Below are 14,413 nucleotides of genomic sequence, written 5' to 3'. Positions count from 1 at the left end.
AAAATGCCACTGGTCATTGGTTTGGATGAAAAATTCACTAGCAAGATTTTGAAGATATATACTTACTTACATATATAATAAAATTAGCCCTAGGATTTTGACGATACACACGCGCGATTGGAGTCTGCGTTTCCCCCAATGGCATAGCATTTCATTAATCACTTTCTTGTAAATTTCCTTGAGGAAACTGATTAATAATTCTTATTCTATTGTTTATATTCCCCGTGGTTATAACTTTAAATTGAAGTTTGTCTGACTTTCATCTTTGATGCAGTAGACGTAGACATGGAGATCGTCTGCCTCAGATCTTCCGCCAAGTCACGTTTTGCAACAACAAAGTGTAAAATGGCGGAGTTAATTTATTTTCAAAACATTGGATACGTATCATATGATAGTGACGGGATTTATAAATCAATGAGAAGAGACTAGTGACAAAGTAAGTAAGATGTTTTTATTAGGGGTGCATGCCCCAGGCACCATCGCAATACAAGACTTTAACTTCAAGTCGATCCCTATGTGTTTAAGATAAAGTTAGCGATACTGAAGCGCCGTAAAGTCGAGCCGTTTGGGTGGTCAAATTTGAAAGTCGCTTTTCTTCCATAATTACGAGCATCAAGTCGGCTTAAGAAGCCACATAAAAGCATATTTGGTAATATGAGAATGGGACGAGTTATCCCCCGTCGGCTATTTTCCCATATCTATCAGATTTTGTTTAAAAAAAACTTCACAATATGAGCCATGTCTTCCCATTCTGCGATGAAACATGACTATTTTTTTTTCACTCCGCAGACGTACAATTTATCTTTAAGATGTTAAAACGCACAGACAAAAACCGACCCTCGTGGTTTACCTGGATATTAATTAGGGCCACAAGCCGCGTGCTAAACCTTTGATCTAACGCTGACCGCAGTATGGGGCCGGGCAGATATGTAGAGGCTTTTTTGTAAGGTAGCCTTGGCCAACCGAGTTACGGTTACAGAGGAATACGTCGTATATAACGAGAAAATTATTAGGTTTACATGCTCTAATTGACGACAAATTAGCCTGGAAATTTGACCACAATAGAATGTATCCGGCGGTAAAGAGGCTGGGGATGGTTTTAAGGACTGAAGAATATGAATGATGACAGACATGAGAGGACCGACATTGAAAGACTAATGATATAATCTTAGCAGTTAGTTAAATAGCCTAATCGTTTGGCTGTCATGTTCAAATCCATGTGAATTAACATACCAGCTGTGGTTTACTATAGAAAACCCCCCAGTGAATACCAGAATAACAGCTTAATAAGAATACATATTAAGGAATGTTGTCTGAAAGTTGAATTCAGAGATGATTATTTTGTGAATGAAATGGCTATATATTTATAGTATATGTATTATCATCTTTTAGACTACGTCCCACTCGTACACAAACACCTTCGTTACCCCCCCCCCCCCAACACACACACACACACACACACACACACCTCTCCCGCCCTGGCAAAGTAGATTGGTTGGTGGGGGTGGGCACAGATTTGGAAATGAAATGTTGCCCGATTAATGACAAACCGTGCGTTGCGCAAAATGCAGGCAGAGGTCTGAGTCTAGGGCAACCCGCAAAAAAAATTTTTTTTTTTGTTTTGTTTTTGGGCCGAACGTGTATTACTGTCGTTTGTTTTATCTGTTTATCGCTGTGCGGTTTTCCTGTATAACAGTTACACACGCCTATTTACTTCAAAAGTATTTAAGACATTTGCAACCACCAACTTGGGGGATGAGCATGAAGATGTAGTTAACGAAAACATCTTCATCAGGTAACAATGAAAACACGATTATGTGGAAGAACAATAGATCTAGACTGTTTGCTAAACAAAAGATTACTTGTAGCCAGATAAGATGCTGTTTCAAATAACAATCGTATATTGAACTAATTGATTTAAATGAAGAACGCGATGCCAAGTCGATCCCACGGGATACGGAACGCGTGCATCATGTTGCCGATAACATCAAAGTAGTGTCCATTACTTGGTCAGCGAAGTGGTCATTTCAAGTAGTTAGTATCAAGTTTGGGTCATTCGTACACAATAAAATAAAAACCACTTAAGGAACACCTGATTCTAACAAGGCTTGTTAAGAAGCCTATTGAAATTCCTCGTCGTAATGTCGAGTGGTTCAGTAGCTGGTGTTAAGAGATTGGGTAAATGATCTACCAATAGATCACTAAACTCTGGAAATGCAAGAAATTGTGGATTTAAATAGTAAAGTTAGAAGATTAAGTGATCTACCTGCTAAGATCCAGATGGCGAAGAAAGAAACCTGGGGAATTAAGGAGACGTGACCTCATTGGCATTGCCGCGAACTCTCTATTAAAGAGTCCATACTGCTATTTTCAAATTTATCTCAAACTAAAATAATTTTACATACCATAATTCCAAGACTATATTTAGTACTTACCTTTATTATTAACATTTAATTTCGCTTCAGTTTCGTTTTTAATGCTTACTTTACCGTAAAAGGACGGAAAGAGATCAACTAATTTTATCAATGTAATCTTCACAATTCCAAAGCAGTGCTTGATGACAACGATGAACAACGCTGGAGTAATAAAAACAGAAAGATAAGATAAAATGACTTTCAAAAATAAAAAAACTGATTTTAATTACTTGAGTAAAACTATGAAAAATGGGATTACACACACATAAAAATAATTTAATGAGTGTTTAGAAAACTCACGCGAACGTAATATTATTTATTATATTCGCAACGACAACAAATATTATCGGACAGATTGTCGGAAACTCCGTCTTGAAATATGTCAGAATACATTGAGCTGCCTGAAGAAAAAACTGTCCAACGTTACTAATTTAGTGTCGTAAGTCAAACATTCCATAACCCGTCTTTGTTTTTATAGCTTTGCACACAGTAGACCATGGTTGGACACGCTATTTTGAAAATATGTGACAAGATATAGAAATGCCGGAAGATAGACTGTGCAGTGTTTTGAGGTTACTAATTTAGTGTTGAAAGTCAAAGATTCGATTATCCGGCTTTGTTTTGGGAGCATGATACACCATGAGAAAAAATGCAATGTCCTACGGCAAAGACGACAAACGATAATAGTCAACTGTAATACAAGCTGTCTATTTTGTTTTAGATGTCCAGATGAGATGGTTTAACTGATATCACCATACATACACTTGATTCTCTGTTTAACCATCGGATGGCCGCACAGATTAAATATGATTTTTGTTTTGCGTTAATGAGATAGCTGAATGGACTGCGTTCAGATGGATAACCCTCTTTGATTTAGGTCAAAATATTGAATCAAGTTGATCTGACAGTGTAATACCCAATCCGGCACATCGCATCATTGACTTTATCCAGTACAGACGTATACCACTATTCCCCCCACCACTAACCCAAAAAATTATGCCATCCAATGATATTTTATTTTTAAACCAAACATAAGACTCCTAGTCATTAACTGGATTATTATAGCATGGCATTTATGTTTATTAAAAGCAAAGTAACAATATTGTTATTAATTCATAAAACATGCTACATTATACACATTTACGAGTTGTTGTTAACTACAAACCTCCCTATTTGTCAAATACAACGTTTTAAATCTCAATGTCTTAAATTAGATTGCAACTAATTTATTTTTCTAAATTAGTGCGTATTAACAATAAGTATGAGTAAAGACAGATTAATTTTGATTTGCCTAGATTCATAAAGACGATAGTTTCCTCGTCGAAGTGTCGCATTATAATAAATTCGGTAATTGTGTATCCAAAACATTTCACCTTGTGTTAATATAATCAATTATCAAAGCAGCTATTAAAGCCACCTTCATATTAAAGCGTGAATCTGTGATGTTTAGTTTAATTTGTAAAATGTGTATACGGAAAACCACACCAAAAAGACAATGTGAGTTTTACATAATTTTATTCGGCAATACCAGAGTTAATAAGTAATTTAAAAAAGCAACACTAGAGTTATATATTAATACGGTTCCAGCCGGCCCCCGGGTCCATTCCCTTAATCTGATATGTGGTGTTTATTTCTAGCAATGTCTGTGTGGTTTGTCTTGTCCGCAGATTTGTTTTATCGGTTTTGTTTTGTGTGTAGTGCGGTTCTCCTGCACCTACTAACAGAAATTCTACGGTATCGCAATATCCCTATATTTGGACTGGTTTGAATTTCGAGGAACATCCTATCGCTTATACAATAATCCATATAAATATTTAAAAAAGAAATGCATTATTCACGTAGATAAATATTTACCCAGATAAAATTATTGTTCTCATATTTCCTGACAATTCCTTGCTTCAACAAAATGATATTAAATTCGTCAGAAACGTCGTCTGAAAGACAGATCAGTCCATATGGAACTTGTGAAGAAATATTAATATTTTTTTCTGGGTGATTAATTTCGACTTTGAAAGCGTATAATTATTTTATTTAGCTTCTAGCAGTAATAGAATCGGTTTGATGAGGTACAGCCAATGTTAATCAGGTTACCTTTCTACTAATCACGCCGTTTAAGAGTTGTTCAGCCAAGCCTTAATCACGAAGGCTAAAAAAATCATTCTTCAAATGTTTTTTTTTATTGTCAATTATTTCTTACATTAAGAAAATTGTGGTTTTATTAAAACTGAATTATACACTATAATATAATATTGAATCCTAATTACATTACAAATAATCTGCTGGATATTAAATCAATTTATAGCCCCTCAAAAGTGTAACTGCTTAGGTATACTCTTTATGGAACACCTGGTACTATTGCTGTAGCAACTCCACGTAGATAACGGATTGCGATTAAACATTTCTTCTTCATTAAACTTTAATTATTTAATTAGTTTCATCCCCGGTACTAAAACAAGTTAACTAAAGAAATAAAAATGGAATCCATTAAATATATATGTAGAGAGAAATATTCGTGAGTTTCATAATGGAATGATGATGGTATATATTTAGTCTTTAAGCAGGATAGTGATGTGTATTTAGACTTTAGGTAGGATAGTGATGTATATTTAGACTTTATGTAGGATGATGGTGTACATTTAGTCTTTAGGTAGGATGATGTTGATATATGTTCACTCTTTAGGTAGGATGGTGATGTATATTTAGTCTTGAGATGTGATGATATATATTTAGTCTTGAGATATGATGTTGATGTATATTTAGTCTTTAGGTGTAATTATGTATATTTAGCCAGTAGGAAAGATGATGATGCCTATTGATTCTTTAGGTAGGTTGGTGATGTATATTAGTCTTTAGGTAGAATGCTGATGTATATTTAATCTTTAGGTATGATGATTGATATTTTGTCGTAAGATATGATGATAATGTTTTAATCTTTAGTCTTTAGGTGAGATGGTAGTGTATATTTAGTCGGTAGGTAAGATGTTGATGTATATTTAGTCTTTAGATAGATGGGGATCTTTAGGTAAGATAGTGATTTATATTTAGTGTTTAGATATGATGATGTATATTTAGTGTTTAGATATGATGATGTATATTTAGTGTTTAGGTATGACGAGGTTTTAGTCTTTAGATATGTTGGCGTATATTTAGTCTTTAGGTGGGATGGTGGTGTATATTTATTCTTTAGTTAGGAGGGTCGTGTATATTAAGAGAATGTTTATTATCATAAAATAACGTAAATCTAATAATATATTTTATAAGTCTGTATCTTCACATAACAAACCGCCGTAAAGCAAATTAACTTTATACTATTTTGAACAAGATTCTTTTTGGAACATTTGCAGTGACGTTTCCAAGTTTCCTTATAAAGAAATCCGACCTCTGAGAAGTATTCAAGGATAAAACGGAAGAAGTAAACAAAGCCAAATTAATTATCACTAAAGATAGACAAAATATCATTTTTTGTACTTTTGTCCTTTTTTGTAAGTCTAGAAGAACTATTTCTGTAACACAGGGTTTAATATTAACAACTACTGATTGGTTATAGTAAATATAGAATGCTACGGGGATCTCAGAAAAGGTTATAGATGAAAATAGCATTAAAGGCACTCATTTCCTCGGATATCAAATCCATTTCTATCATATAAAAGGATCTACATGTATACCATAATACAATTACATTTCCTGAAGAAATCCTATTGTAAAATTGACATTTAAGGTGAAATATAGCCAGTCCTCCTAAAGGCAATGCGCATCTGAACGACTATTTGTTACGTTAAGTGTGATATTATTATCCTAAAAGACCTTGGACCTTCAACAGTATGCTAATTTTATCATTAATTTGCCTTCTAAATAAACATCTAATTTTATAGCAAAATATGAAAGGCGCACATATACATCACAGAAAAATATATATGGTATCATTTGCATTATATATGTATATATTATCCTTCTTGTGAAAATACAATCTAGATACAATATCAGCCCAATGTTTTAATTTAAAGATATTCTCTGTTTATTTATGATTACAATCAAAGTCCAACGGACTGGGTATCAGCAATATGGGTAATGTGTTGTTAGTTTCATACCTTAAATAAAAACAAACCGAGTTCATTTTTAAGCACCGACCCTTAATCCCGATGAAACCGAAGACGATCATCGAACATAATAATAGATATCTCAAATTGATGTAAGAATTTCATTGAATTCTTATTTACAATTTTCTTTTCGGCACTAGATTGCCCGAAAGATAGCCTCGTATTTGTTTATAGTTAGAAATCAGGGTTCTGGGGGCATTAGTTAACTTAGTAACTTAGTATTCCATTACGAGTGTTGCAAGGCTGTACGTATGGACCAAGGTTATACTCCTATCTATAGGTAATTATAGTCATTCATTTTATGATCGTAAAAAAGTAATTATAGTCATCCGTGTTTAGTTTTGTCAAGGTAAAAATTTGGATAATTTTTTCTATCTATCCGGGTGTATCTTCCTTTGCGAAAACTAATACATTGTAAATCGTCTATTTGATTATATGACTTATTAAAGTCAACCGCTAGATAGAAAGACTGATTATTAAAGATTAACAGAATCTTCCACTGGGTATGGAAGTGGTTAAAGAAGAAAAATATGGATCAAGCTATGTTGGAACTTACGTGGTACAAAGCTTGCAAGCAATGTAACCGTATGTCGGTACATAGAATTGGCAAAGATGGAAGACGTTTTTCTCTAAGCTAGGGAAACAAAGACATGGATATATTTAAGGTCAAGAACAAAGGTTCCAATATCGTGTGACTAAACAGTCCTTTATTTGATGTTTTTATGAAAACTGTTGGAAAATTTCTTTAAGGGAAATTTAATTTCGGCTTATTGAAGCTGATTGGGAGAGCAAGTGGGCACTGGAAGGCGATTAGTCGTCCCAATTTGTTTGTAGACTGCCCTTGGCTAAAGGTAAGGGGGATTTACAGTGTTCAACGCAGAGACCAAGGAGATGATGAAGTAACTTTATTAGCAGTCTAATGATATTATGCTGCTTTATTGCACGACTCAGATATTGCCAAAAGCCTTTGTTTATAATTCTTCATTTACATCTGCGGCAAGAAACAGTGGAATGAGTTAATACATTTTACGACTGATCAGGTAGAGAAGTACTCTTCGACTCCACCCCTCCCGGGCCTTCACGAGGTGTCTCTTATTTAAAATTCAGGCTGGATGACTGAGTAATGATTTATCAAGCAGCGGAACGGGATTGACGCGCCAAAACCCTTTTGAACTTGTGAGAGCAGACGATGATGTTGTTGGCCGCAAGGCTGATTACTTACACTGGTTTATGTATAATACAAATTCCTATCTGGTAAATTTTACCTATGGGCAACAAAAAGATTCAATAGCAATAAATCATATTAAATGTATATGGCAATGACTTTGATGTTGATAGCGTTGGCTGGACCAAGTTATTGGCTGACGAGTTGGAGAAGCTCTTTGTCTGTCATTCGATACTCTTTATTAAAACTAATATTCATATTGAGAGGATTTTATATTTCATAACCAACACACAGATTGTTTATTTGTCCCGGGGATAAAAATGATTGGGTTTATCATAAACTACAAATTGCCCATTAGCCGATACAATCTGACGTCGAACTGCTTTCATCACCATGATTATTCTGTGATTAGTTCTAAAATAAAAACTGATTGCTTTATTCAATCTACAGACATATCAATAAAATCCCTGTTTGTTCAAACAATATTACAAATAATTCCCCTTTGAAAGAAGATTTATATAGGAATAGCATAATGATTAAGCATAGTCTAAATGAGTGCATTTTTATGGAGGCGGATTTTAAACTCTTCATTTTTCAATTTTGATATATCGTAAGTATAAAAACGTCATGTGCCATTTAAATAGTTTGAGCACAACTATGTAAAATGTTTCCGTATTTCTAATATAGTACATTCACCAAAATGTCCTTTCTTTCATTTATTTCTGAAAAAAACTATGATACAGGTTTCAAGTTAACATGCCCACCCACCCCGGCCACCTTTACAAAAGACACAATTTTTGTCTTTGAAAAACAAATCACATATGTATGCAGTATATCCTACAGGTGAAATATTAATTGAAAAAAGTTTTGCTGTATTTTTTAAATTAAAAATAATCAAAAAAATATGTATATGTGCAATATTATGTGTGATTCACAACAAATTCTTTTCCTTAAGTTATTCTTATTAATAATATAATAAAGTGGTACCTAGTCCAAAACATAACATAGATAAAAATGATGCGTTTTAGACACTTGAAATTTACCCAAAAAATCTAATTCACAAACATCCGCATTAAAAGAACTCATAGAAATGAAATAAAATCGCTCTTTAGGCCCCAATCTTCAAAATAACCTTCGGGTATATTCGTTTATTGAAAAAGATGATGGTGGTTATTATGAGCTCCTGCTATAACAAGTAATTAGAACAGAAATAACCACAAAACCGCGAAAAAACACAAAGGCGAAAATATTGGAAGTCTTAAATGAATAATATACCCGATGATGTAGAAAACATGATTTGCAGATGAAGCTGTGAGAGTTTCGGATTAGTCAAGATCGCCAATTTGTTAGAACCAAGTTGGTTCTGATCACATCAAGAAGGGGCAAAGGTCGTGAATGCGCGCGTGATCGCTATAATGAAATACTAAAGTGTGAAATCGGGCATTCCATAAAAATCTCTCATTAACCAGAATTTGTGTGAAAATCGTTCATGGTGATCCAACGTATATAGCGGTAATTAAAACTTAAGTAGGGTGACTTGATAGGAAATACGAAACTAAGGTTGAAGTGTTTCTTTGTTTATTTCTTAAAGAACATCTTGGATGATTTTCTTTTCAGAAAAACATAGTCCTGGGATTAATGTTCCATCTTATATATCTGCATCATAACAGATATTAAAAGAAATAGTTATCAATACATGAGAATATGCGTCTTGTTAACATTTGTCTAAATGTAAGTCCTGGGGGAAATCTATCATATATATATATATATTTTTTGATTCACAAATAAAATTAATGTTTACTTCAATAACAAATATTTAACACCATGTTATAAGAGAGTATATAGAGAATCTCCTACCAGTCTTTTTTGATATCAAAAAATATCAACACAAGTTGATAAAGTAACAAAAAACGAGACTCTGCCAAGTTTTTTTTAATTTATCAACGAGTGTTGATATTTTTTGATATCAAAAAAGACGAGTAGGAGATTTTATTTATCACCCATACCCTTCTTACATGCACAAATAGATAAATATAATTCTTTGCTATAGATTTCACTTTTACTGAACATGGCGTAGTGATACATCATTTTTTGACAGCAAGTAAACCATTGCAAAGTCCTTTATATTGGCCCAGCGTTTCCATCAAGGTCAATTGAATAACAATAGTTCATTTTTAAAAAAAAAGTTACTTTTTATAAGAAATGAACTGTTATTTGAAAATAAAAAAAAGTAGTTCCTTTTCAACTGACCAATCAAATTCATGTAAAGCGATGCAGTAGATTATGAAATATATCACACAAGCGATATCTACTGTAGAATGTATTATTGGGTGATAAATTATACTATACCAATGTGCTAAACTTCGGTGTTAACGCAAGTGTTAGCTTACATATATCGTATGCAATTACGTGATACCTTATTTAATGTAAAATTGAACAAAACATATGTTACAAATATAAATATCAAACTATGATTACCAAAAACGTATATTTTTAGATTAATGATTTATTTACATTGTTGGATTAAAAACGTGACCAAAACACAAAAACGTGTAGGTTAAAATTCCATAATTTCTATTATCAAAGAGAGAAATAAGTCAAAAACTTTAAACTATGATTTAACAGATATCGTCATATTATTAATTTACATACAGAGGTGTGATTAAATTTATTCTGACTGTGAAATAATTTATAGTTTAAAAGAAATAGAAATCATTTATATAACGGGTTAATTTTTAAAGTTATATTCGGAACTGTTTAAATTTTCATCTGATACCACGAAAAAAAAATATATGAATAAAAAATACAAATAAATAAACAAATACACCAAAAAAAGATATATTATAACTAAATATTCGGAACTGTTCGAATTATCCCCCCGATACTACGAAAAAAAATACTCCCTTTCCATAAGAAATATATGACTAAAAAATACAAATAAATAAACAAATACAACGGAAAAACATATAACTAAATACTCCCTCACCACTAGAAATATATGAATAAATGAAATATCCTATAAAGAATCCCCCCCCCCCCCATAAGCTAGCACTAGGTATATTTTTAGATTTTTCTAAAAAGATGATGTATTGCACGACTTGCATGTTAATAGATACATGTTGTCAGTTTACTAAATATCATTAGCATCTTCTTTTTATCATAATTAGCCTCGGATCTTATTTTGTCTGAATCCCATTGTTAGCGTAGACGTATATTTACCCTAATTTGTCACGCCGATGTTCGTCTAACAACCGGTATGTCAAAACGTATAAATTACAAGCCTCCAAGTTCTTCTTCTAGTCTGAAATCAGAAAAGGGAATTTGAGATTAAACCAGTGCGATACATAACGCCTGCGCGTGCGACCAACGTGAGGCGAACGAAATTATAAACGCCAACCTCCTAGTCGCCTGCTTCTGATAACGTGAGACGTAAAAAATGCAAAATGTGCGTTCGTTCGGCACGTGTCTAAAAAGTATATGACAGATCACGCTAGATCTGGAAGTGATTTGAGCAAGATCATCTCCGATAGCCTTGTAGAATTTTTAATGGTTTTCTACCTGTTAACAATTTTAATTGATGAAAATAATACAGAATTTCCCTCGGCATCTGTTTCATGGGTCGTTTTGTTGTAACTTTTCTCGTCTGGAATTTAATATTCATATGTCTTAATTAATGACTTTAGCAGGAACAACGTTTTAACGTCTTAATAATCATGAATCACTAAACTGAATAATCATACCCCCTTTCTTCTTTTAGAGTCGTGGTTTTGCTGACTAAAGCTGACGGAGTGGGCCCAACTATTCTAGGATGATATTCAAGGTGCAAGCTTACTATTTGTGTGTTGACGAACTTCAACGCTTAGAGTTACATCACCAACGCTTAGAGTTATGTCATCCAAGCTTAGAGTTATCGCAACATATTACCATTTCCTTCCTATCAGGAAAAGTTTGAAATTGATTTGCTGTTTCGAAGATGCAATAAATGAATCATGCTGCTTCACTTTTATTGTCATTATGAAACATTTTACAAGAAAGATATTTAATAATACTGTTTGTCATTTCGATTTCGTATTCATACTTATTATTATTAGGGTCTGTCGAGTACTGCATTGTATAGTGTACCGGGAATTCTCGTATTTAAGCCCTGGGCTTAATTTCGAATTTGACCATGTCAGTGATGAAATATTTCTTCTGAAATAAAGCCCAGGGCTTAAATTCGAAATAGGAAAAAACGACAACCATTTGGGTTTTTTTTATAATTTTAAATAGAACGAATCAAATTCATCAACACAACTGTGATACACCGTCACATAAATGTTCTGAAATACAAAAAGAAACTGTCCATAAACTTTAAATTTCAAAGTTCTTTACAAATCAGATCTCAGGGCTAGCTTTTACTAGTATGGTGAGCATCCATTACCCATCAATGTCCTCGTCTGAACTGGAATCCTCGAACGGGTCGTCACTGAGTTTGTCCTCGAATGGCAATACAAGACCGGAGTGTGACTGGAGAACATCTCGTAGCCTGTAGTTCACATGTGGTTTGAAAATTTAAAAGCTAGACCACTCTAAAATAAATTTTAAATTTAAGCCCATGGGCTTAAACTCGAAATTTAAACTCGTTATTTAGCCCATGGGCTTAATAACGGCAGGGCTTAAATACGAGGATTCCCGGTAGTATGACTTATTTTTATTAGTCTATCGAGTACTGTATTGTATAGTATAGTATTATGTCAACCATATTACACGTAAACCTGTCACGGCTACAGTTGCTTTGAATTGAAAGAAATAAGGAATCTAGTCGAATCGGCTACCGAGTCAAACCGCCAAACCGTAATTCGCCATGTTAACGCACCACCCGATTAGATTTTATTACATACTTCGAGAAGGTATTTGTTGAGTAATAAAACCTTCTAGTAGTTTATCGAGGGCTGGCCGTCCTTACCGCACGGTAGAAATAAAACCTTCTAGTAGTTTATCGAGGTTCGGGTGCTTCCGGAGTCCAAAATGGCCGCTTTATATAAATGAGAATTTTGGGGATAACTAACCCGAACCCTAACCCTAACCCTTTTTAAAAGACTGAACTTGGGTCTAATTTAGTTTTACTTTTCTTAAAAGGGTTAGGGTTAGGGTTCGGGTTAGTATTCCCCTAAATACTCATTTGTATAAAGCGGCCATTTTGGTATGAGTTCTGGCTTGTTCTGGAATTTGTTGCTTCTAGTGGTGATAATATTTGTACCGTGCGGTAAGGATGGCCAGCCCTCGATAAACTACTAGAAGGTTTTATTACTCAAGGTTTTATTACTTCTCGAAGTATGTAATAAAATCTAATCGGGTGAACGCACCGTGTTCACGGTGTTCCTGTTTGTTTTTACTGTAAATAACTATTATCTTGTCTTCTAGTGTCACAGGTCATAGTATCTTCGGACTTTTGTTACATTAGCACTTGATTTAATGACCCATTACGTCATGATGACGTGGTATGTTTCTGACACTAAAAGTAACAAACTTGAGTAACGGTAAAATCAAAATTTGACATGATTTGTATTTATTTTTGGGAAACTGGAAACATGCCAAAATAAAAATCAAAGTGCTGTTACTAAAAAAAAAGAACGTCTTGGGCCAAAAATTATCGAAATCGACTAGTTCCTTGCCACTTGAACTTTACATTACATATAGTTTCTATTAACTTTACGATGTCCTTTTTGAGGTAAATAAAATAATGTAAATTTATGCTATTCAAAACTAGGCTGTCCATTCTTTATCCAGTGGCGCTGCAAATATCATACTGTACGTCTGGTTAACCATGAGTTCCCGGGTTCGATTTACTGTATTGGTCATGAAAGCTCCTTGGGAGTTTCCAGTCCCGCATCTGCTTGCAAGTTGTCCCGGACAGATGAAAAGCATAGGTCGTGCATACAAGTCGTAGCGCCGCTGTCAGGGCAAAATTCCCCTCATGGAACGCTGACTGGGGAATACTCATATTTATTAGCACGACTGAATGACGCGGACATTCATTTAATCTCATTTGATTTATTTATACATAGTTTTATACTAAATCATTGTACTTAAAGGAACAGAAATTCGTCCGTACATCTGTTATCAATCGATACTTCAGTCAGTTATATAGAAGAATAACTCTTGTTTTCCATTTTTTGTTTCACTTCCGTTTCTTCAAATCTTTAATTAGAATCAACAAATTTACTGTAAATATTTGACAATTGAAATATTAATAATAAATGTTGTGTTTAAGATTGCAACGTATAAAGATAGCATTACTGCATGCCGAATCCAATAATAAACTTCAAATTTGTTGTTAATTAGATTAAAAGCAGTCAGAGGAGAATGCGGCGCATTATGTTTAAAGGAGCTAAATCGCTAATATTTGGGATCTAGAAATTGACACAAATGGGTCGCAACGCATATAATAGTGTAATATGAATGTATATAAACTGATTTACATTCAATCGTTTCTGTTTTTACTGTAATTTCTAATCAGTTATGTTCGACGAAATACGCCAGAAGTCTCAATTGAAGAAGTCCTTAACGTCTGGTTATTCCAGTCTAAACCGATGGTATTTATTGCGCATGCTCTCCAGATAAGAATAAAGCGTCACCATTTGACATGACTTTTGGAATATGTCTAGCCTCGTTCATTGAGTCCCTTGTTCCGAATGGCACTGAAGCGCATTATGGTACACGATTCGTATACCAAAGACAAAATCTTTATTTTGTCT

The 14,413-nt window shown here is 33.8% G+C and overlaps 1 long non-coding RNA gene across 1 annotated transcript; it reads left to right on the top strand.

The window, feature by feature from the left end:
- The first annotated feature begins 223 nt into the window (after positions 1–223).
- Positions 224–11,676, top strand: LOC126818942 (uncharacterized). The gene is made up of 2 exons (XR_007679422.1): positions 224–436; positions 11,434–11,676. It is a non-coding gene; the product is annotated as an uncharacterized LOC126818942 (long non-coding RNA).
- The last annotated feature ends 2,737 nt before the right edge of the window (positions 11,677–14,413 follow it).

This window comes from Patella vulgata, chromosome 4 (assembly GCF_932274485.2).
Source record: "Patella vulgata chromosome 4, xgPatVulg1.2, whole genome shotgun sequence".
Lineage (NCBI taxonomy): Eukaryota > Metazoa > Mollusca > Gastropoda > Patellidae > Patella > Patella vulgata.
This window is presented reverse-complemented; position numbering and strand designations above follow the sequence as displayed.